At 48.2% G+C, this 21,637-nt stretch overlaps 1 protein-coding gene across 3 annotated transcripts in view; it reads right to left on the bottom strand.

The window, feature by feature from the left end:
* gse1b (Gse1 coiled-coil protein b) overlaps nt 1–21,637 on the bottom strand; it is a 608,766-nt gene that overhangs the window by 441,887 nt on the left and 145,242 nt on the right. Inside the window, exon 1 of one of the 3 annotated variants that reach the window (XM_078210582.1) lies at nt 2,295–2,375. The exons of the other annotated variants lie outside the window; for them this stretch is intronic. The gene's annotated coding sequence lies outside the window, so the exon portion shown is untranslated. Of the gene's footprint in view, nt 1–2,294; nt 2,376–21,637 lie in introns of those variants that run through there. 3 annotated transcript variants of the gene reach the window in all.

The following is a 21,637-nucleotide window of genomic DNA, read 5'->3' as shown; positions in this document are numbered from 1 at the left end:
GTGTTTTCTACAGAGCGTACAGAAGAGGTTTACCAGGATGTTGCCTGGTCTGGAGGGTATGAGGAGAGTTTGGATAAACTCGGTTTGTTCTCATTGGAATGACGGAGGTTGAGGGGTGACCTGATAGAGGTTTACAAGATTATGTGTAGCATGGACAGAGTGGATAGTCAGATGCTCTTTCCTAGGGTAGAAAAGTCAAGTACTAGGGGACATAGGTTTAAGGTGCATGGGGAAAAGTTTAGAGGAGATGTGTGAGGCAAGTTTTTTACACAGAGGGGGGTGAATGTCTGGAATGAGCTGCCCGAGAAGGTGGTGGGAGCAGGTACGATAGCAGCATTTAAGGGGCAACTAGACAAATACATGAATAGAATGGGAATGGAAGGATATGGATTCCGTAAGTGCATACGGTTTTAGTTTAGGCAGACATCAGGATTGGCGCAGGCTTGGAGGGCCGAAGGGCCTGTTCCTGTGCTGTGCTGTTCTTTGTTCTTTGTACATTAAACTGATGACTAAACTTCAAAAGTACCTAATTGGCTGAAAGGTGTTTTGGGGCATCCTGAGGTGCTGATAGGTGCTATAATAACACAAGCTCTTTCTTACAATCATAGAATCCCTACAGTGTAGTAGGAGGCCATTCAGCCCATCAAGTCTGCACCACCTCTCCAAAAGAGCATCTTGCCAAGTCCCATCGCTCACCCCGGCCACTTCACCCCTGTACTCCCACGCATTTACCATGGCTAATCCCCCTAATCTTTACAGCTTTGGACATTAAGGGGCAATTTAACATGGCCAATCCACCAAACCTACACATCTTTGGACTAACCGGATCATAACACACTGCAGTGATTTGAGCACAGGATCCAGGATGGCAGGTGGGTAAATGGAAGAGGGCTATCAAATTGCCTTGATCGCAAGGGACCGAATGGCCTTCTCGTGTTCCAATGACACTCCAGAGAATGCTGCCTGGCTGTTTGAAACATTATGCTGAGGTCCCCATCTCCCCATGGCGCTATTCAAAAGAGTGCACTGGCCAACATTCATCCCACCACCAACCTCTCTGAAAACAGGCCATCTGCTGATTAATTTCTGCTTTCATGGGACTTTGCTCTGCGCAAATTGGCTGCTGTGTTTGCGACACTGCACATTGGAAGAAAAAGTATCTAATTGGCTGCAAAATATTTTGGGGAGATCCTGATGCCGTGAGAGGCGCTATACGAATGCAAGTTCTTTCTTTTTCAGAGAGGAAGCAGGGAAGTAAAGCTCTGCTGCAAACCTATATCCGTTGTAGCGTGCAGATTCCCATCAAGAGTTAAAGCGCTTTGTGCCAAACAGTAGTCGGGCACTAAGAAGTCATCAGGGAGACGCCTAAAATAACAAAACAAAACCTCTCCGGTCTAACATGTAGAAAAAGAGTGACAGTGAACAAGCCCCTCCTTTGCAGACTGCAACTGTGGGAAAGGCCACTGGGCCCAGACAACTCACACAAAATGGTCATTTCAAAGCCAGCAAGCATCTCCTTTCTCTCCGCAACCTGTAGCTCCACACATCGCAAGCACAGGCTTCTATTCTATTCTCTGTCTCTCGATTGTCACCCAGGTCAGGTTCTCCATTCACGAGCCACAGTTATCTATTGCTCGAGCATCAAAGACACGCTTTTTGCATAAAGAAATACATTTTGCAGTCACTGCTCGCGAACTCTCCCGGCTTTTACAACTCAACTGTGGCACACGTCAAAACTCTTCCGCACAGTATATACATTCGGTCTCTAATCACCCGCCCAGCTTACGGGCGCTGGACTCTGGTTTTTTAAATATTTGTAACGGTGCCAATCTTATTTTGGAGTCGCGTCGAGATGACAAAGGAGCGCACAGGCTTGATTAGAAAATCGTGATCCGGGAGTGACAGTAAGACAGTCAAATGCAAACTGAACAAGCTAAGAGGTTCAAAACACACCCCAGGCAGCCTACTGCAGGGGAGCTGTTCCATTAGTGGTAGGACTTTCTTCCAGTGGGTCTTACACTCTCTCAAGATCCTTAATACTTAAACCACGTAGAGGAAACAGCTCCCTGCATTGCTTCAACAAGTAGCGAAGGCAAAACTTTTCTTTTCACAGTCAGAACTGGCACAGCCCGGAAAATCCACCACCCCCCCCCCCCACCCCGGCCCCGGTCTCTTATCTTTAACAAAGAGCTGGCGGACAGAGGCACTGGCGAGCATAACTTCCCCTCGCAGTCAAACAGTTCAGTGACAACTTCCCAACCAAAGGGAAAAAAAAGCAACAAGCTTTCTCTCACCTGGAGTCAGGCCACCAGCAGCAAACAAATGATTTCCCCCAATCGCTGCGGTGAGGTTCTCCCTCTGTCTCTCTCGGTATCTGTGTAGCTATCTGTGTATTTAGATGTGGATGTGCACACACAGCCCGAGACAAAATGCTGTATTTAATAAAAAGCAGAGCGAGGGAAGCTCTGGAGACTTTCCTCCTCACACACTGGCCCTGCTCACACAGGGAAATCAGGGGCGGCAAGCCAAAGCTGACACAACAAAGAACTAGTGGAAACAAAAGAAACATATGGCTCTAGTAGCAAAAGGCCTGTAAATTAAACATAAAGAGGAGATTAGATAATGAATGTGTATTCACATGCAGAGTTTTGCCTGAGGTGGAAGCTACCATCCTGGCTGAAGGCAGGGGAGGGGGAGAGCTGTCAGCACGCACAGAAGAGGTTCCGAGCACAAAGGACTTTCCTCACTAACTAAACTTTGCCACCGGCGTGCCCCTCGTTACTGACCCCATCGGAATAGGTGGCCGGGCTATCGTTTGTACGGGTGACGCTTACGGCGGGGGGTTTCACTGCCAGACTGGAACTACCTGCCCTGTGAAATCCGCTGCTCCACCGCAGACTACCAGCTGCTGTGGGCATATGCATAGTTGGACTTCTAACGCCTAATAGGATTATAAAACTCTACTTCTTTCTGCTGGGGTTTGCGACAAGCCACTTGTACCCCCGGCCCACCGACAACTTGTCTTGTCTAATTCAGCCGGGTTTCCTGCAAACCGCCCCCGCAACTTTTTTTTAAGTTAACAAATGGACAATTCACTCCCACCCCCCCCCCCCCCCCCACAACCCTTTGAAAAGAGAAACTGCCCATTTGTTTCAGAGAATGTGTCTTGACATTCTTGACGGAGTGTTAGACGGTGGAGACACATTGACCTCCTTCACAATTTGGAGAGGCAGGGTGAAGGCGGGCACCACACAAAACACTGCCGCCATTTCCTCCCATCACTTCAGATGCCCAACACGTGCAACTTGCAACTCACGCTTCACATATTACAGCACCCTCACTTACCCTTACACACACACGCTCACTATACCCACCCCAGCTCACAGGCTAAACTCTGGAATTTCCTCCCCTTCTTGCCTCTCCTCCTTTAAGACACTCATTTAAATGCTGGCGGCACTCGTGGCGGCACGGTAGCACAGTGGTTAGCATTGCTGCTTCACAGCTCCAGGGACCTGGGTTCGATTCCCGGCTTGGGTCATTGTCTGTGTGGAGTTTGCACATTGTCCTCGTGTCTGCGTGGGTTTCCTCTGGGTGCTCCGGTTTCCTCCCACAGTCCAAAGATGTGCAGGTTAGGTTGATTGGCCATGCTAAAATTGCCCTTTAGTGTCCTGGGATGTGTAGATTAGTGGGTAAAATGTGTAGGGATATGGGGGTAGGGCTTGGGTGGGATTGTGGTCGGTGCAGACTCGATGGGCCGAATGGCCTCTTTCTGTACTGTAGGGTTTCTATGATTTCTATGATTAAAACTCACTTCTCAGCCCTTTACTATACTCCTTACACACCTACGACTGTGCGGCCAAATTCCCCTCCAACTCCATTTTCAAGTTTGCTGATGACACCACCGAAGTGGGTCGGATCTCAAACGATGACGAGACAGAGTACAGGAATGAGATAGAGAATCTGGTGCGGCGACAATAATCTCTCCCTCAATGTCAACAAAATGAAGGATATAGTCATTGACTTCAGGAAGCGTAGTGGAGGACATCCCCTGTCTACATCAACAGGGACGAAGTGGAAATGGTCGAGAGCTTCAGGTGTCCAAATCAGCAACAACCTGTTCTGAGCCCTCCAGGCCGATGCTACAGTTAAGGAAGCTCACCAATGCCTCTACTTTCTCAGAAGGCTAAGGAAATTTGGCCTGTCTGCTATGACTCTCGCCAACTTTTATAGATGCACCACAGAAAGCATTCTTTCTGACTGTATCACAGCTTGGTATGGCTCCTGCTCTGCCCAAAACTGCAAGAAACTACAAAGGGTTGTGAAGGAAGCCCAGTCCATCATGCAAATCAGCCTCCCATCCATTGACTCTGTTTATACTTCCCACTGCCTTGGAAAAGCAGCCAGCATAATCAAGGAGCCCACGCACCCTGGACATATTCTCTTCCCCCTTCTTCCATCAGGAAAAAGATACAAAAGTCTGAGGGCACGTACCAACCGATTCAAGAACAGCTTCTTCCCTGCTGCCATCAGACTTTTAAATGGACCTATCTCATATTAAGTTGATCTTTCTCTACAACCTAGCTATGGCTGTAACACTACATTCTGCACCCTCTCCTTTCCTTCTCTATGCAAGGAATGCCTAGTCTGTATAGCGCGCAAGAAACAATACTTTTCACTGTATACTACCATTGTAGTAACTTCATAGAATCCTATGGTGCAGAAGGAGGCCATTTGCCCCATCGAGTCTGCAATGACCCCCATACTCCCACCCAGACCCTATCCTCACAACTCCATGCATTCACCCTTCCTAGTCCACCTGACATTAAGGGCAATTTAGCATGGCCAATCCACCTAACTTGCACATTTTTGGACTGCGGGAGGAAACCGGAGCAGCTGGAGGAAACCCACGCAGACACAGGAAGAACGTGCAGACTCCATACAGACAGCGACCCAAACCGGGAATCGAACCCGGATCTCTGAGGGCGCTGTGAGGCAGCAGTGCTAACCACTGTGCCACTGTACCTGTCATCCAGCAGTGACCTCAGCATCTGGTGGCCATGGAAGGCAAGAGGGCAGGTCGGGCGGGCACTCTGCTCCCCCGATGAGTGTCTGGGAGTCCTGGTGGAGGAGGTCAGTGTCAGGTGGCACATTCTCATGCCCAGGTGGCAGCAGGTGAAGGTCTCCCCACTTGACCAAAAACAGCCTGGTGAGAAGTCGCTGCCCAGGACAATGGGTGCAATGTGGTGTGCTGCACCTGGTTTCAGTGCAGCAGGAGGTTCAATGATTGGCTTCAGTCAGCATGGGTAAAGGTAGAGATGGCATGGACCGGTGCAGTGAAACAGGTGCCCATTCCTCTGTGTACTCAGGGGTCTGAGCGTGTATGCCAACTGGCACTGAAGTCTGCCCTGCCAAGGCTGGAATGTCAGCACAATTGGCCTCAGTACATTGGAGGGGGGGAGGTGTGTGCTTGGCCTACATTGCCCAGGTGGGGGGAGGGGGAGCTGGAATGGACCTCCAGGGAGACGGAACACTAATGAGGCGTTCTATTGTTCCCTGTCAGAAGAAGACGGGTAACATTACAGCAGAGCACTGCTGAACCGGTGGGGGAATCCCCAATCTGACAATCCTCACAAATCTCGAGTGCCGCCAGCCATCTTGCTCCTCCGGTCAGGGTGAGGCAGGGGTCTCGTATGGAGGTACAGGTGCAGGTCGTGTGCCGTGGGTACGGGGCTGATCAGAAAGTGAGTTGTCACAGCAATATCCACCAGGACGGTTCAGGTTCCTGTACAGATCAATAGCCTCTAAGAAAGGACACCTGGATGTCCTCGGGCTGGCATGGACAAGATGGGCCAAATGGCCTCCTTCTATGCTGCAACTTTACTATGGTTCTATGAGGTGCCTCGTTACATTTGCCAGGGCAAATTATATTTACAATGTACATTCATTCACCTTTCATGCCAAACAGTCTTGGTGGTCACAGCCCGAGGGGTTTGCCACCGGTTTCAGCCATTGGGTATATTATGGTGGGAAGGCCATGGAGAATGGTCCTTCCCCATTGTCTCTGTGGGTTTCCTCTGGGTGCTCCGGTTTCCTCCCACAGTCCAAAGATGTGCAGGTTAGGTTGATTGGCCATGCTAAATTGCCCCTTAGTGTCAGGGGGACGAGCAGGGTAAATACGTGGAGTAAAGGGATAGGGCCCGGGTGGGAATGTTGTTGGTGCAGGCTTGATGGGCCTCCTTCTCCGTTGTGTCTCTGTGGTGGCCGCCCCAAGCTTTAGCGTCTTCCTCTGCACATGGTTGTGTACTTTGGAATGTGCCAGTCCGCCGCACTCGGTAGAGGACAACCCTTTGCCAGGAGGCCAGCAGGTTTCGGGCAGACCATTGAGTGTCTTTCACCCAGTTGATAGTCCTACGGCCTAATAAAAATCAGCCAACAGTCTTGAAAATTCCAACTGACCCCATCAATCCAGAGGCTGTTGAGGGAGAGAACTTGGATTTAAACCCCCCTCTCTGTAAAAAGTGATATTTGGATTTTACTCCCAAATGTCACAACTCCAATTTTAAGATTGCGCCTTCCCTGCTTTGAATTTACTCTTTTATGAATCCTTGATATATCAATATATCCGTGCTATGATCTGATGTCTAAACTGAACAAGATACTCCACACAGTGTCTGAACAAGGCCCTGTCCAACTGAAGCATCATCACTTCCTCCACTCATGGTTCCAATCCCCTTGAGATAAAGGTCAAAATTCCATTAGCCTTTTGGGTTGCCTTCTGCACCAATGCACTTCTTTCTACTGTGTGTTGTGTAGTGGGACAGTCATATTTCTGCTGAGCCCCTTCACGGTCCCCGATAGAACACTTCTCGGTTCAAAGATGCACTTTTCCACGCTGAACTCCATCTGTAAATGCCCTGACCACTCACTTAATTTGACTCCATCCCTTTGTAACCTTTTGCTCCCATCAACAAAGTTTAACTTGTGGGTGGCACGGCGATACAGTGGTTAGCACTGCTGCCTCACAGTGCCAGGGACGTAGGTTCAACTCCAGCCTCGGGTCACTGTCTGTGTGGAGTTTGCACATTCTTCCCGTGTCTGCATGGGTTTCCTCCGGGTGCTCCGATTTCCTCCCACAGTCCAAAGATGTGCGGGTTAGGTTGATTGGCCATGCTAAATTGCCCCTTAGTGTCAGGGGGATTAGCTGGGTGAATACGTAGAGTTAAGGGGATAGGACCTGGGTGGGAATATTGTTGGTGCAGGCTTGATGGGCCTCCTTCTGCACTTGTAGGGCTTCTATGATTCTATCAATTACCCCCCCCCCCACCCCCCCCCCTTGTCCCCGCAACTTAATGTCAGCAGCAAACTTAGATACACAACCCTTCACCCAAGTCATGGATGCATAGGGTTAAAAGCTGAATCTGAATGTGCAGGTCCCCTGCGAACACCACTCGTCACAGCCTATTAATCAGAGCATGTTCCCTTTATCTCTCCTCTCTTTTCCTCCCTCCCAACCAATTACCAACCCATGTCAAAAGGTCATCTCCAATATTGTGCACTTTACTATTCTGTTGCTTTTGTGTAGCCCTTAGAAATATTAGCATACAGAGGGATCTAGGCGTGCAGATTCACAGTTGCCGGAAGGTGACAACTCAGGTGGACAAGGTGGTCATGCTGGCCTTCGTCGGTCGGGGTGTTGAGTATAGGAATTGGAAAATCATGTCGCAGCTGTATAAGACTTTGACTAGGCCACATTTGGAGTATTGTGTACAATTCTGGTCACCACACTACTGTGGATGTTGATGCATTGGAAAGGGTGCAGAAGAGATTTACCAGGATGTTGCCTGGTTTGGAGGATATGGACTACGAAGAAAGGTTGAACAAACTTGGATTGTTTTCATTGGAGCGTTGGAGGACGAGGGGGGACCTGATAGAGGTTTACAAGATTATGACAGGCTTGGATAGAGTGGACAGTCAGAGTCTTTTTCCCAGGATTGAAGGGTCAATTACTCAGGGGCATAGGTTGAGAATGAGAGGGGGAAAGTTTAAAAGAGATGTAAGGGGGCAAGTTTTTTACACAGAGGGTGGTGAATGCCTGGAACGCGCTGCCGGAGGAGGTGGTGGAACAGATTCTATAACGTTCAAGAGGCATCTGGATAGATACATGAATAGGCAGGGAATAGAGGGATATGGACCATGTAGAGGCAAGAAAATATTACAGTGGTTAGCATTGCTGCTTCACAGCTCCAGGGACCTGGGTTCGATTCCCGGCTTGGGTCACTGTCTGTGTGGAGTTTGCACATTCTCCTTGTGTCTGCGTGGGTTTCCTCCGGATGCTCTGGTTTCCTCCCACAGTCCAAAGATGTGCGGGTTAGGTTGATTGGCCATGCTAAAATTGCCCCTTAGTGTCCTGAGGTGCGTAGGTTAGAGGGATTAGTGGGTAAATATGTAGGGATATGGGGGTAGGGCCTGGGTGGGATTGTGGTCGGTGCAAACTCAATGGGCCGAATGGCCTCTTTCTGTACTGTAGGGTTTCTATGATTTCTATGATTAGAGAGGTATCAGTGTCGGCACAGACTTGCTGGGCCGAAGGACCTGTTCCTGTGCTGTACTGTTCTTTGTTCTTTATATCAAATGTCTCCTGGAAATACAGATTGGCAACATCCATAGACTCTCCTTTATCCGCCCTCGTAACCTCCTCAAAATTGTGATGGGATTGTTAGTCAGGCATGAGCTACCTTTCACAAATCCATGTTGACTCTCGCTAACCAGCGCATGCTTGTTCAAATATTCAGTCCACCCTCCTGCTGGCAGATTCCACTGACGTTCCCACAGATGGCATTAAACTGACAAGTCTATCTTTCCCTGGTTTCATTTCCCTCAGCGACTTGGTGAAGGGGAGGTCCCAGCAGGATGGAGTATGGATGTGAATAAAGAGACTGAACGCTGAACATAAACCACGACCGTTGTCTTAGCTCTTCCCCTCACCTCTTTCTGTTGTGCACTTTTTAGATATTTGATATATCGTCAGGGGAAGCGAGTCGTTAATGATCCCAAGGGTGTTGAAGCTACACAGACATTGCGGAGCCACACTGGAGCTGATGAGCTCTCCTTCTTTGTTACAGCCTCTGTTTTATCCCATGGGACCCAGAGCCTGTGGGGGTGTCCCCAGCTGCAGACAATGGGACCCCCCAACATTCACCACCCCCCTACCATCCCCTCCGGGAATGTCTTTGTTTCTCCCAGTAAGCAACCCAATCCATCACTAAAACCATCCATTGACTCTGTCTACACTTCCCGCTGCCCTGGAAAAGCAGCCAGCATAATTAAGGACCCCACACACCCTGGACATTCTCTCTTCCACCTTCTTCCGTCGGGAAAAAGATACAAATGTCTGAGGTCACGTACCAACCGACTCAAAAACAGCTTTTTCCCTGCTGCCATCAGACTTTTGAATGGACTCACCTCACATTAATTTGATTTGATTTATTATTGTCACATGTATTAACATACAATGAAAAGTATCGTTTCTTGCGCGCAATACAGACAAAACATACCGTTCATAGAGAAGGAAACAAGAGAGTACAGAATGTAGTGTTGCAGTCATAGCTAGGGTGTAGAGAAAGATCAACTTAATGCAAGGTAAGTCCATTCAAAAGTCTGACAGCCGCAGGGAAGAAGCTGTTCTTGAGTCGATTGGTACGTGACCTCAGACTTTTGTATCTTTTCCCGAAGGAAGATGGTGGAAGAGAGAATGTCCGGGGTGCGTGGGGTCCTTGATTATGCTGGCTGCTTTGCCGAGGCAGCGGGAAGTGTAGACAGAGTCAATGGATGGGAGGCTGGTGATTGATCTTTCTCTACACCCTAGCTATGACTGTCACACTACATTCTGCACTCCCTCGTTCCCTTCTCTATGAACGGTATGCTTTGTCTGTATAGCGTGCAAGAAACAATACTTTTCACTGTATACTAACACATGTGACAATAATAAATCAAATCAAATCAAATCAAAATCAAACCAATCTCTGCAAGAGGAACCCAGAAACACCCCAATTCCAGATAAAAAGGATAAAAGCAGCAAATACTGGAAAGGTTCGACGGGCCAGGTAGCACCTGTGGAGAGAGGAATAGAGCCCATGTTTCAGGTCAAAGTCCATTTTCTCTACACGGATACTGCCTGAGGATTGGCAGCTTTTTCTTTTGTTTTTATTTCCGGTTTCCAGTGGTCCTCAGTATTTTGCGTACATATCCGTTCGGATAAAGGGATCACCGACAAATCGGAACGTAGAATATAAAAATAAGTCAGGCCAACTAAGTATTTGTAAATAACTGGTGGTCCTCAGCGGGATGATTGTGTCCAGTTCTGGACAATTTGAAGAGGATTCAGAAGAGGCTTTGTGCGATTGTGATTTCAAGAAGGAACTAGGTATAGCTCTTGGGGCTAAAGGGATCAAGGGAGATGGGAGGATGGGGGGGGAATCAGGATATTGAATTCCATGATCAAGATGAATAATAGAGCAGGCTCAAAGGGCCGAATGGCCTGCTCCTGCTTCTAGTTTCTATGTTTCTATGAAAAATGATACCAGGAATGAAAAGATTTCAGTTACTTGGAGGGACCTGAGGGGCTAGGATTGCACTCCTCAGAGTTGGCACTCCAGTGTTTGGAATGATGAGGGTTTTTGGAGTGAGGAGAAACTATTTGCACTGAGAGATGGGTAACTGGGGATGGAGGTGGGGGGAGGCGGGGGTGCGGGGGCACAGATTTAAAATAATAGCTAAAAGAACTGAAGAGGGAGACAGAGGGATTTTTTAATGCAGTGATTGTTACGATCCAGGACTAAACAGCCTGCTTGATTGTTACCCCTTCCACAAACATTCACTCCCTCCACTACTGATGAACAGTGATTTGATTTGATTTATTATTGTCACATGTATTAGTATACAGTGAAAAGTATCATTTCTTGCGCGCTACACAGACAAAGCATACCTTTCATAGAGAAGGAAAGGAGAGAGTGCAGAATGTGGCAGCAGTGGGTACCATCGACAAGATGCACTGCAGGAACTCACCAAAGCTCCTTAGGCAGCACCTTCCAAACAACCACTTCCTGCTAGAAGGGCAAGAGCAGCAGGTATCTGAGAACACCACCACCTGGAGGTTCCCCTCCAAGTCACTCGCCACCCTGACTTGGAAATATATCGCCGTTCCTTCAGTGTCGCTGGGTCGAAAACCTGGAACTCCCTCCCTCACACTGTGGGGTGTGCCTACACCAGAGAGACTGCGGCGTTCCAAGAAGACAGTTCACCACCTTCTGAATGGGCAATAAATGCTGGCCCAGCCAGCGATGCCCACATTCCAGAAATCATTTAAAAAAATCTGGAACAGATTGCCTGAGAGTGTGGTGGAAGCAGATTCAGCAATGACATTTGAAAGGGAATCAGATATGTACTTGAAGTGATGAATCCGCAGGTCTTTGAAGAAATAGCAGGGGAGTGGAACTAATTGGATAGCTCCTTCAAAGATCTGACACAGACACATTCCACCAAATGGCCTCGAACTGTGTTTTATAATTCTTCCTAGTCATCCGTTGTAGTCAATTTGGGGAGTTTAAGTTCCGATTGCCATTGTTTGGACCAGAGCCAGGAGCTGGCTAAGTGGCACGGTACGCCACTCAGTCTGAACTCAGCTGCTGGTGCCCTCTGTCTGTCAGTTCCACTGAGTGAATTCTCCTTCTTAGGTCCTCTCTTGGTACTGAGGATGTGTCACTCCCACTGCACTTTGGTGAGTTGTGAATTGGCTGCGAAGTCCAATGTGCAATCTGCAGACCTGCCACATGTGGGGGCAGATGGCGGTGGAAGGATTGGAGATGAGATGTTTGGAGGTTTGTGCACTCTTTCCGACACCTCAACTTTGACTCCCATGTCCTCGACAAAATCTCTCCATGTGTTTGCTGCCTTTTCGAATGAATCTCTCCCATTTTGGTGAGTCACAAGCCAGAGACTTGCATGAGTCAGTGCGGATGTTTGAACTCTTCAGGGAAGTTTGACGTTTTCAGAGATGTTTGACGTCTTCAGGGACACTTTGAAGACATCCCAAAGTATTTCCGTTGTCCTCCTGCAAGTGTCCCACCAGGACTGAGTTCCAGGTGGAGCAGTTGCCTTAGGAATCTGGTGTCAGCCGGTGCCACGGGTCCAGGTTCAATTCCAGCCTCGGGTGACTGCCTGTGTGGAGTTCTCCCCATGTCTGCGTGGGTTTCCTCTGGATGCTCCAGTTTCCTCCCACAGTTCGAAGGTGTGCAGGATTAGGTAGATTGGCCATGCTAAATTGCCCCTTAGTGTCCAAAGATGTGTAGGATAAGGGGACGAGCAGGGTAAATATGTGCGGGTTACAGGGCTGGGTGGGTGGGTGGACCTGGGTAAGATGCTCTGTCGGAGAGTCAGTGCAGACCTGATGGGCTGAATGGCCTCCTTCTGCACTGTAGGAATTCTATGATCCAATTGAAATGTGGCTCTGAGTGAAGCTGGTTTTCAGTGATTAGCGTCTCGATGCTGGGTAAGTTGGCTCAGGAGAGGATGCTACTGATGGACTGTCTGTATCTGAGGTCTCTGAGGCTGACTCAAGAACAGCTTCTTCCCTGTTGCCATCAGACTTTTGAATGGACCTACGTCGGATTAAGTTGATCTTTCTTTGCGCCCAAGCCATGACTGTAACACTATCCTTTCCTTCTTTATGAACAGTATAATTTGTCTGTGTAGCGTGCAGAAAATAATTTCACTGTATACTAATACAATAACAAATCAAATCAAAGTCTTTCCCGCCACTTGATTTGGAGGATTTTGTGGAGGCACGGCTGGCGATATTTCTCCAGTGCTGTGAGGTATCTACTGTGGATCATTCAAGTCTCCAAAGTGTACAGGAGCGCAGTGATCCCTGCTGCCCCGTCCCGGGTTTGAGATCCTGGTCCTCAAATACTCTTTTTCCTCCGTTGGCCAATGGCTGAGCTGGTACATTGGAAACAATGGTGAATTTGGTGCCCGTTGGCCAAAAGGGTCGGAAGATACGGATGTGCCAAAGGGCTTTGGTGCTGCAGCGAGGAGTTCTGGGGACCGAGTGACCTCCTGGATTAGACGCGGACCTCTAGCTGCAGTCATTGCGGTGGCACTCTCATGGTCCTAGGTGCGGGTATGCCTGTGCCTAGGTGCAGAAGGGCTGGCAGATTGAATACTGCGTGCTGGTGAGGTTTGCTGTTCGGGGCACTGGTTGCGTCTGTCGCCAGGGACACACATCTCAAATTGACGCCACAGCACGCACTAAGGAAAAGCATCTCTACAGCGGCAATGTCACTGTGTGATTGCATCAGCTCCCAGACTGTCATCAAAAGCGAGCCTGTTATTAATAGCTGCACTGCGAGCTGACCTATTAAAAGGGGTCCCGATAGTGACATTTACTCTTTATAGGGACCAGGCTTGTTAATTGACAGCAGAATGACTAATAATACAGTCGAAGTGAAATGTAGCTGTGTGTACCCGACTACTTGGAGGCTGACCCTTGTTCGCAGGCCGCTATTATAGAATGACAGGTCCCAAACAAATCACTGTTACATCTGTCACTGCAGCTGATCTGGAGGTGGGGGGGGTTGGGGAGGGGGGGGCAGCTGAGCGAGGACGGAGTCGTGCTTTGGGAAGCTACCTGAATGTCCAGGCCCCCATTCCCCCGCTTTCTTTCATCCACATTCCATCCAACGACGTCTGCCCATCTCTCCCTCCCCCTCACCCATAAAAGTTCCAAGCCCACACCCTTCTTCCCCGTCCCAGAAGGACCAAGAATACAAGAGGTACAACAAAATGGGACGCCAGGGAACACAAAAGCCTCTTCTCTCCTTCCCCACCTCAGTACGCACACACTGCTGCCCAAGCGCAGTTACTAAGGTGTCCAGCCCCTATTTCACCCCAGTGGGCGACATGGTGGCACAGTGATTAGCACTGCTGCTTCAAGCGCCAGGGACCTCGGTTCGATTCCTGGCTTGGGTCCCTCTCTGTGCGGAGTCTGTACGTTCTCCCTGTGCCTACGTGGGTTTCCTCCGGGTGCTCCGACTTCCCCCCACAGTTCGAAAGACATGCTGGTTAGCTGCATTGGCCGTGCTAAATTCTCCCTCGGTGTACCCGAACAGGCGCCGGAGTGTGGTGATTCGGGGATTTTCACAGTAACTTCATTGCAGTGTTAATGTAAGCCTTACTTGTGACTAATAAATAAATAAAGTGTTCCCCACTTTCCTATTCTCTCCTGCCTTCAGAGTTTCAGGCCAGGAATATCAAATTGCAGCTTTTAACGACTCAAGTGACGTAATAAAAACAAAAAGCTTAAACCCACAGAAACCCATCAGTGTTATTTACAGTCCCACATCTTTAAAGACAGCTGTTCTTAAAACAAGACAAGATAATCCAGGATAACATACATAAAACAAGACCAAAAAGGAATAGATCCCTCCAATTCAAACTTACACTCCCAATGTCTCTCAACGGTGTCATAAATCAGCATAAAGTGTAATCGTCCATTATTGTGAGGAACTACTCTGCTCTGCTGGTAACCATGGCAAAAGTAAAAGGGAGGCTCGAACCATAAAAGCAAGAAAAATGAAATGTTTAATACTCTTTTCTGCGAGACATACAAAAAGTGACTTACACTGAAAAGCGTCTGAAAGAGGTTCATTTTTTTTTGTAAAGTACTTATAAATAACACCACATTGTCACACCAGAGACTATTTACAGGGAAAAGCGAGTGTTATAGAGAGAGCACTTTGTATGGGTTTACACAATGCTTTCAAGGTGCTTGTATATTGCATGAGATCTGTGCTACGCTGTTGGTTTCTTGAAGCAGCACAACAGGCTGCAGGTCACACGGAAACCACTGCTCCATAGCCCCGGTGCGCTAGTGACTTCATTAAATGTCCTGGGGCGGCACGGTGGCACAGTGGTTAGCACAGCTGCCACTGGATTGGGTCACTGTCTGTGCGGAGTCTGCACGTCCTCTCCTTGCAGTTGATAGGAGTGCGGGACAGGCATGTGCCTGTAAAGAGGAAGGACAGGAAAGGTAGGATTCGAGAGCCGTGAATAACCAGAGAAATTGTGGGCCTAATCAAAAAGAAAAAAGAGGCATGCATAAGGTCCGGGCAGCAAAAAACAGATGAAGCACTGGAGGAATACAGAGAAAGTAGAAAAGAACTCAAATAGGGAGTTAGAAGGGCAAAAAGGGGTCACGAAATGTCCTTGGCAGACAGGATTAAGGAGAATCCCAAGGCATTTTATACATACGTTAGGAACAAGAGGGTTGTCAGGGAAAGAGTGGGACCTCTCAAGAACAAAGGAGGGGAATTATGCTTAGAGCCCAAGGAAGTAGGTGAGATCCTAAATGAATACTTTGCATCAGTATTCACAAAGGAGACGGACACGTTGATTGGTAGTGTCTCAGAGGGATGTGTAGACCCGTTAGAACAAATCGCAATTACAAGGGAGGAAGTGTGAGGTGTTTTAGGAAGCATTAAGGTAGACAAATCCCCAGGGCCAGATGGCATCTGTTCTAGGTTACTGAGAGAGAGACAAGAGATGAAATTGCTGGGCCTCTAACAGAAATCTTTGTTTCTTCATTGGACACAGGTGAGGTCCCAGAGGATTGGAGGATAGCAAATGTGGTCCCGTTATTTAAGAAGGGTAGCAAGGATAACCCAGGTAATTATAGGCCAGTGAGCTTGACGTCCGTGGTAGGGAAATTGTTGGAGAAGATTCTTAGAGATAGGATCTATACACATTTAGAACTGAATAGTCTCATTAGCGATCGACAACATGGTTTTGTACGAGGGAGGTCATGCCTCACAAATTTGTTTGAGTTTTTTGAGGAGGTGACAAAAATGATTGACGAGGGAAGGGCCGTGGATGTCGTCTACATGGATTTTAATAAAGCATTTGACAAGGTCCCTCATGGCAGGCTGGTGCAAAAGGTTAAATCTCATGGGATCAAAGGTGAACTAGCTAGATAGAAGACAGAGGGTAGCAGTGGTGGGGTCTTTTTCCGGTTGGAGGTTTGTGACTAGTGGTGTTCCGCAGGGCTCTGTACTGGGACCACTGCTGTTTGTGATATATATAAATGATTTGGAAGAAGATGTAGCTGGTCTGATTAGTAAGTTTGCGGACGACACAAAGATTGCTGGAGTTGCGGATAGTGATGAACATTGTCAGAGAATACAGCAGGATTTAGATAGGCTGGAAAATTGGGCGGAGAAATGGCAGATGGAATTTAATCCAGATAAACGTGAAGTGATGCATTTTGGTAGATCTAATGCAGGGGGGAGCTATACAATAAATGGCAGAACCATCAGGAGTATAGACACACAGAGGGATCTGGGTGTGCAAGTCCACAGATCCTTAAAGGTGGCAGCACAGGTGGAAAAGGTGGTGAAGAAGGCATATGGCATGCTTGCCTTTATTGGACGGGGCATAGAGTATAAAAGTTGGCATATGATGTTGCAGTTATATAGAACGTTGGTCAGGCCACATTTGGAATACTGCGTCCAGTTCTGGTCGCCACACTACCAGAAGGACGTGGAGGCTTTGGAGAGAGTAACAGAAAAGGTTGACCAGGATGTTGCCTGTTTTGGAGGGTATCAGCTATGAGGTGAGATTGAGTAAACTAGGGTTGTTCTCCCTGGAAAGACGGAGGTTGAGGGGGCGACCTAATAGAAGTTTATAAAATTATGAAGGGCAAAGATAGGGTGAACAGTTGGATGCTTTTTCCCAGGTCAGAAATGACAAACACAAGGGGTCACAAGTTCAAGGTAAGGGAGCAAGGTTCAATACAGATATGCGGGGGACGTATTTTACACAGAGGGTGGTGGGGGCCTGGAATGCACTACCAAGCAAGGTGCTTGAGGCAGACACGCTAGGATCATTTAAGACTTATCTAGATAGCCGCATGAACAGACTGGGAATAGAGGGATACAAACGGATGGTCTAGTTAGGAACACATGATCGGTGCAGGCTTGGAGGGCCGAAGGGCCTGTTCCTGTGCTGTATTGTTCTTTGTCCTTTGTTCTTGTGTCTGTGTGGGTTTCCTCCAAGTGCTCCAGTTTCCTCCCACAGTCTGAAAGACGTGCTGGTTAGATGCATTGGCCGTGCTAAATTCTCCCTCAGTGTACCCGAACAGGCGCCGGAGTGTGGGCGACTAGGGGGTTTTCACAGTAACCCCATTGTAATGTTAATGTAAGCCTACTTGTGACACTAATAAATAAACTTGAAACTTATAAAGTAATAAAAATAGATGAATAAGATGAAAAGAAGAAATGAAATAAGATGAAGAAGGTGGAGGAGAGGGTTCATACTCTGAAGTTGTTGAACTCAATGTTCAGTCTGGATATGATCAGATTGTCTGTTGTTAATGCTGGTTATGGAAGGAATATTGGTCACGAAACAGGGAAGAAGCCCTCTCCTGCTCATCTTCAAATGATGATCGTTTATACCCAGTTGAGGAGGGCAAGCAGGGGCTGTTTTATGTTGAAAACTTGCACCTTCAAAGGTCCACACAGAAGGAGTGGAAAAAGATGAGAGACTTGTACTTACCATGACCCCAGGAAGCACAGAAACTAGAGGAGGCCATTCAACCCTTCGAGCCTGCTCCACTATTCATTATGATCAAATTCAATATCCTGATCCCCCCCTTCCCCCCATATCCCTTGATCCCTTTTGCCCCAAGAGCTAAATCTAATTTCTTCTTGAAATCAGACAACATTTTGGCCTCAACTACTTTCCTTTGATGAGTCCTTTGGTTTAATGACTCCTCCAAAAGCCGTTACCTCAGACAATCCAGTGCTCCCTCAGTGTTAGCAATAAGAGTGTCGAACTAGCAGACTGGGTGCCTATTCTTCAAGGTGCCATTGGCTTGCTTAGATGTGTTCCCTGTGTAAGAGTTAGTGCTTTCAGAGTCTCAAGGGAGTAAATTGGAGAGGAATTTGATAAGTAAAACACTAATCATTGCCTTGCAACCATGTTATCAGGGCTCTAGTAGCCTGACTGTATACAGTGTAGAGTCCAGCAATGCCAACTGCAAGAGGAATCAGGTTTACTGCAAAGAGATTGACATGGTTAATCCATCACAGGAGACATCGAGAGTTCTGTCAGAGCCATTACAAGTCCCGATGCAGCATCATAGCACAGTGTGAATGGTTGTGATATCTGGAGTTCCATGTGGTCCTGCACAAGGTTTTTCCAACCAATGGAAGATTTTATTTTTATGTATTTATTTTATGGGATGTGGGCGCCGCTGGCTGGGCCCAGCATTTATTGCCCATCCCTAAGTGCCCTCCATTTCAGAGGGCATTTGAGAGTCAACCACATTGGTATGGGTCTGGAGTCACATGTAGGCCAGACCGGGTAATGTCCCTAAAGGACATTAGTGAACCAGTTTGGTTTTTATGACAATCGACAATGGTTTCGTGGTCATCATTAGGCTTTTAATTTCAGATTTTTACGGAATTCAGATTTCACCATCTGCCGTGGTGGGATTCGAACCCAGATCCCCAGAACATTACCCTGGATCTCTGGATTCTAGTCTCGTGACAAAACCACTATGTCACCACCTCCCCTAGAACTAAACACATGGCCTGTCATTAACACACCTCCTCTGCCTGAGGCCCCGGGTAATCCTGCCAAGCTCCAGCTGTTCCTCCTGTTCCCCTTGTGGAGCAGGCGAGACATATTTTCCCTGGTCCGTCCTCAAGGGGTCGAGGGTCATCCAGATATTCCATGGAAGGTTGAAACCTGGGACCTCACGGCTTGGGTTAGTTACCAGTTGGTAGTTGGTGAGGTGTGCCACTAGGAGGTCAGGCTAGCTGTTGCCAGGCAGTATGGTGTGGAGCATGTTCCTGTAAGGGCTACCCGAAATCGGATGAGTCAATGGATGGTTTTTGAGGTCCTGTATCAGTGGGAGCGCTTTGTTAGCTTTCACCCGGTGATGTTCTTTGAGGAGGATGTTTTCCCTGTGGGGGCAGCACAGTGGCACAGTGGTTAGCACTGCTGCCTCACAGCGCCAGGGACCCGGGTTCAATTCTCGCCTTGGGTGACTATCTGTACGGAGTGTCTGCATGGATTTCCCCTAGGTGCTCCGGTTTCTTCCCATAGTCCAAAGATGTGGGGGCTAGATGTGCCTTGCTAAATTGCCCCTTAGTATCCCAAGATGTGTGAGTTAGGGGGATTAGTGGAGGAAAGATGTGGGGTTATGGGGATAGGGCCTGGGTAAGATGCTCTGTCAAAGATTCGGTGCAGACTTGATGGGCCAAATGGCCTTGTTATGCACTGTAGGGATTCTATGATTCTACGATATCAGGAAGTTTAGTCAGTGCCAGCACAGGAAGCCACTCAAGCTGTTTTGGCCTCACGAGGCAGCCACTGAGCAGTATTATGGGCATTGTTTTGGGCTGCTGGTATTTTTCCAATGGGTGAGCAACCCCCCGCTGTGGAAGGCCACCAGTGAATTGGAGATGTCCTCTGTGCGGTGAGTGAGGGTGAGGCCATCTCAGCCAGAATATAGGCAGAGAAGGCAGCCCTCGTAGCCCCACTATTTGCCCTGGAACAGTTTCACCTCCAGCCCTCCGCCTAACCGGAGTATTTTTCCATGTTCATCAGGCCCAGCTCCCGAGATCCCCTACCTGCCTCAGCAGCAGCCACCTCACCCACTGGCGCGACCGAGGCTTCAGAACCACGGACCCTCTGATTGGGCTGGGGGGCACCATCGGCTGGCACCTTGACTGGACAGTGAGTCCACAGACGAGGTGGAACCACAGAACTGCTTTTCATTCTGAGGATGGGGGTCCGGCGCCCAGTAAAATACAAGCCAGTAGCATAAAACTGATGAGGGGAGAATGTTTCTCTTCCCTCTCCAAGGTTCTTTAGTAGAATTCATATCCCCAGAGGGCTATGGAGGCTGGGTCATATCCCAAGTTGAGTTGGGTTGGTTTTTGGTTAACAGGGGGTCAAGAGTTAGGGGTTGCGGGGGCAGGGTGGGGCTGGGTGGGAGGAGGGACCACAAGAAACTATAAAGGGTCGTGAACGAAGCCCAGTCCATCACTCAAACCAGCCTCCCATCCATTGACTACACTTCCCGCTGCCTCGGAAAAGCAGCCAGCATAATCAAGGACCCCACGCACCCTGGACATTCTCTCTTCCACCTTCTTCCATCGGGAAAAAGATACAAAAGTCTGAGGTCACGTACCAACCAACTCAAAAACAGCTTCTTCCCTGCTGCCATCAGACTTTTGAATGGACCTACTTTATATTATGTTGATCTTTCTCTCCATCCTAGCTATGACTGTAACATTACATTTTGCACACTCTCCTTTCCTTCTCTTTGTACGGTATGCTTTGTCTATATAGTGCACAAGAAACAATGCTTTTCATTGGATATTATTAAATTAGAAAGAGTGCAGAAAAGATTTACTAGGATGCTACCGGGATTTGATGGTTTGAGTTATAAGGAGAGGCTGGATAGACTGGGACTTTATTCCCTGGAGCGCAGGAGGCTTAGGGGTGATTTTATAGAGTCTATAAAATAATGAGGGGCATAGATAAGGTAGATAGTCAACATTCTTTCCTAAAGGAAGGGAAGACTAAAACTAGAGGGCATAGGTTTAAGGTGAGAGGGGAGAGATATCCAGAGGGGCAATTTTTTCACACAGTGGGTGGTGAATGTTTGGAATGAGCTGCCAGAGGGAGTAGTAGAGGTGGGTACAATGTTTGTCTTTTAGAAAGCATTTAGACAGTTAAAAGGATAAGATGTGTATAGAGGGAAATGGGCCAATTATGGGCAATTGGGACTAGCTTAGTGGTTAAAAAAAGGGTGGCATGGATAAGTTGGGCTGAAGGGCCTGTTTCCATGCTGTAAACCTCGATGACTCTATTACACTGTATCCCAATACATGTGACAATAATAAGTAAAATCAAACCAAAGGAGAGTGAAGTTAAGGCCACAATCAGATCAGCCACAGTCTGAGTAGAAAGCAGACTCAAGGGGCCCAGTGACCTACTCCTGCATTAATTCCTCTATTCACCCCTAATTTCGGATTAATTGGTAGCACGGCGGCACAGTGGTTAGCACTGCTGCCTCACAGCGCCAGGAACCCGGGTTCGATTCCTGGCTTGGATCATTGTCTGTGCGGAGTCTGCACGTTCTCCCCGTGTCTGCGTGGGTTTCCTCCGGGTGCCCCGGTTTCCTCCCACAGTCCGAAAGACATGTTAAAATCTCCCTCAGTGTACCTGAACAGGTGCTGGAGTGTGGCGACTAGGGGATTTTCACAGTAACTTCATTGCAGTGTTAACGTAAGCCTCCTCGTTACACTAATAAATAAACTTTAATGTCTGTCTGGAAGCTCAGGAGATCGCTGGCACGGGAGACAGGACCAAATGTCACGCTGGCACAGAGCTGATCGAGTGCTCCTTCCGAGGCTGGTGCTGAGGTGCAGTCCTGTTGTGAAATCGAGGTCATTCTACCCAGCCCCGGGCGGTTCCCGGAGAGTGCCTAATCCTGGAAGGGGAGGCTTGAATTCACTAACAGGCACTCAAACCCTCACCTTGATGAGCGCGGAAAAACAAAACAAAACAA

This window comes from Mustelus asterias, chromosome 4 (assembly GCF_964213995.1).
Source record: "Mustelus asterias chromosome 4, sMusAst1.hap1.1, whole genome shotgun sequence".
NCBI lineage: Eukaryota > Metazoa > Chordata > Chondrichthyes > Carcharhiniformes > Triakidae > Mustelus > Mustelus asterias.
This window is presented reverse-complemented; position numbering and strand designations above follow the sequence as displayed.